We start from the raw sequence: 4,048 nt of genomic DNA, 5'->3' as shown, positions 1-4,048 counted from the left end.
TAATGGTTCATATTGGCTAAACCGAGATGAAGAGGAGTTCATCAGCACTATGGGTATCACGCAAGGCTGCTGCTCACGATGGAGAGACGATTTGAGGTCATAGCAGAGCGGGGTCGCATAATTGGACTCCGAGAGAGTGGAATGTCCATCCGTGATATAGCCAGGTGCGAGTTCCATTCGAGGGGTTCATTGGTGAGAGGTGAAACTGGAAGGGGTTCAAGAGGGAGGGGGTAACACCTGTTTGAGCGGTGTGGTGGAAAATATTGGGGAATGAGGAGAATAGTAATGTAGTCATAAGCCAAAGGTGAAGAAAATATGTGCACGTCGGGTTAACACTTGTCTGTGATGGTTCTGGTGCCCAACAATTAATGGATGAACATTTTAATAGGTTGATTGTGCTCGTCATTCAGGATGTCAGCATAAATATGTCTTGCTATATGTCATCAGACTCTAGCCATGATTATACACCTTTTTTATCTTGGGAATGCTAGGGATCAAAAGCATATGAAACCGAATTAGATGGATTTCACATTTACAAAGCTATGTATTGATTTTTAGTTAAGTCATCATACGTCAGTATTTATTCGATATTACAATTGTAATGATTACAATTTCTTTAATGAATGGGCTATTTTCAGTGCTTAATGTGTTTTAGCAATAATTATTAATAATATAAAATACGAGAACCACAGGTATTCATGTTTTTTATGATAAAAGAAAATTGTGAGGAACGGAGTGAGACAAACCCTCTTGCAGAATATAAGCTCATTTCTGGTGAAGTGAGGGTTCCATTCATGTGAACCGCAGTTCCCTTTATACACACACACACACACACACACACACACACACACACACACACACACACACACACACACACACACACACCAGGAATGTTGCCAGAATGGGAATAATGACTAACAAACTCGTCAATATCAAAATGTGATGCCTGGCAACCACCTTCATTCTCAGACAGCCAAGACTGTTTCTCCCTCCCCTTCCACTCACCAAAAGCTCTCCCCCTCCCTCCCTCCCCAGCCTACCATCTCCTTTCTTCCTCTCTCACTCCCTGTCCCTCTTCAACTCGGCGTAGCCATTGTGAAACTTTAGGTTAACGATTTAGCTCTTGCCTTGATTCTTATGAAGCCACAGTTGAGCTGCGAAGCTAGCCATATCTTCATGTGTAATACAATATATTGCTCTCTCGCTTAAATGGAAAACAACTTAAAGTTACAAACCCATTACCTTATCAGTGATATGTATGACATCATGATTAATTAAGCTCGGCCAAAGTCAATCCTACATCCTTAAGATAAAGTAAAACCTGGACAGCCATGGTTACGCCTCTCGTACCTTCCCCTGCCCTTTCTCCCTCCACCAGCCCCTCCATTCCCTCCCCCCCTCCCTTCTTCCTCTCTCACTCCCCTCCCCCCCACACCTAGTAACTAGTCGGGTAGAAGCGACCCAGAGGTGTGTGTGCTGGTGTCTCCATTTCATCTGCTCGCGACTGTACCTTTCCTTCTTGCTGGAAGTTTGCTCTCATTCAGCCAGTCCCAAAGAAGGGTGACCACTCCCAACCCTCCAACTATCGTCCAATTGCTTTAAAGTCCTGTATTTCAAAAGTTTTCGAGTCAATTCTCAATAGAAAAATTTTAAGGCATTTTTCCTATCACAACCTTCTTTCCGATCGTCAGTATGGGTTCCGTCAGGGACGCTCCACCGGCGATCTCCTCACCTACCTTTCAGACTCCTGGTCATCCTCCTTTCGGGACTTTGGCGAAAGCTTTGCCATTGCACTTGACATCTCAAAGGCTTTCGATCGAGTCTGGCATAAATCTTCAATTTCTAAACTGTCCTCCTACGGTTTCTATCCTTCTATCTGTGCCTTCATCGCTAGCTTCCTTTCTGGTCGTTCTATAGCCGCTCCTGTAGACGGCTATCGTTCTTCTCCTAGATCTATCAACAGTGGTGTTCCTCAGGGCTCTGTCCTATCACCAACTCTCTTCCTTTTATTCAACAATGATCTTCTAAGCTGTACATCTAACCCTATCCACTCATACGCTGATGACTCCACCCTTCACCTTTCCATTCGGTTCCCGCAACGCCCATCTCAACAGTTACTTCAACAAACAAGGGATGAGGCTATGGCACACCTAATGTCTGACTTGGCTCGTATCTCTGACTGGGGTAAAAATAATATGGTTGTTTTTAATGCATCTAAGACTCAGTTCTTACACCTATCAACCCGACAAAATCTTCCACAGGTATACCCACTAATGTTTAATAATATTCAGCTTAATCCTGCATCATCCTTGAACATGCTTGGGGTTTCATTTACTCGGGACTTATCTTGGAAAGTTCATATTACATCTCTTGTAAAATCTGCTTCCAAGAGATTGGGTGTGCTAAGCCGACTCTGCTCTTTCTTTACACCTGCACAATTGTTGACTCCATACAGGGGTTTTATCTGCCCCTGTGTGGAGTACAACTCTCATGTGTGGGGAGGCTCCCCACATACAGCTCTTCTCAATAAGGTGGAGTCAAAGGCTTTTCGTCTCATTAACTCTCCTCCTCTTACTGACTCCCTTCAACCTCTGTCTCTTCGCCGCACTGTTGCATCTTTATCTCTTTTCTATCGCTATTTTAATGGTCACTGCTCCTCTGAACTGTCTGCTTGCATTCCTCCACCTCTACGACGGGCGCGTAGCACCCGTCTGGCAGCAAACTCTCATCCCTTTTCTGTCCAACTCTCTAATGCAAGAGTTAACCATTACTCCCAGTCTTTCATTTATGCAACAGGTCAACTCTGGAACTATTTCCCTCTGTCTGTATTTCCTGCTGCCTATAATCTCCAGTCTTTCAAACGCAGTGTGTCCAGGCATCTCAAAATGATCGGATCTTGAATTTGGCTCTCTATTGTATTTTGTTTTTCTCTTGGAGGGAACTGTTACTGCGGGCTCATGGCCTTTGGTTCCTTCTTCCTCACATAAAAAAAATAATAATAAATCTTTCTAATATCACCATCTTCTGAATAAACAAGAAGCGGTGTCAAGGCACAGCAAACCCGTCCCCGGCAGTCATTTTAGTGGTGACGTATAAACACAACAGGATATCTAGTCAAAGATGTCGTGTATCATATTTGGAGTAAATCGGGTGAAAATTGACGATTTTATGCCCATTTGAAATTTTAGGCCCGACCCACCTGACATTGGCCCCCCTACCGCTAGCTGGGGGTGACCCCCCTGATGTAATGAGGCATGTTATAGGATGCAGATTTGAAAGATGCACATTTAGGTTTGGGTTTCATGTCGATATGACGAACTGGAAACGAGTTATGGCGAAAAACGATTTTCTTCCTTCCTTTTTTTGGGGGTGGGGGGTGGCTACAGCCTGGGCCTTGGCCCAGTTTGGCTGAGAATTTTATCAGTTGATCAGAAGGTCATAGCCCATCATCCCTGTAATTTTAGTCAAAATCGCATCAATATTTTTCGCGTAAAGTTGTTAACAGACAGACAGACAGACAGAAAGACAGACAAAGAAACAAACAGACAAACCGAGTGAAAACAATACCCATCCCCGAGCCCCTCCAGGACTGGGACGGGTAATAACGAACAAAGCGATATTAGTCATCCGTATTCAAAAATAAATCGGTAAGGAAGTGGTGTTAGAAAGTTTGCTTAACCAACAAGAGTAAGATCACTGGTGGTCTAGGGAGCTAAGGGGCCCAACCAGATAAATTGTCTCATCATATGCTGTTTACTACGCTGGGTGGTAACCATATCGCCAACTAGATGCCTGGTGGTCAGGTGGATTAAGGCGCTCAACCAGGCCTATTTGCGTTTGTATCAGAAGTATGGTTGAGGTTTACGCCTCACATAATGTTACTCAGGAGCGAGGCACTGGTCACTGTTGCCTTAATATCGTTATTTAATAGCCTAGCCCAGGACCATTACCCTTCTAATATGGCATAAAGTAGTAGTAGTGGTAGTAGTGGTGGTGGTAGTTGTGTTCGTGGTTGTGGTGGTAGTGATGGTGATAGCATTAGTAGTTG

Source organism: Coenobita brevimanus, chromosome 95, assembly GCF_032717465.1.
Source record: "Coenobita brevimanus isolate Jiangsu-jjx chromosome 95, ASM3271746v2, whole genome shotgun sequence".
NCBI lineage: Eukaryota > Metazoa > Arthropoda > Malacostraca > Decapoda > Coenobitidae > Coenobita > Coenobita brevimanus.
Note: the sequence above shows the minus strand (reverse complement) of the source record.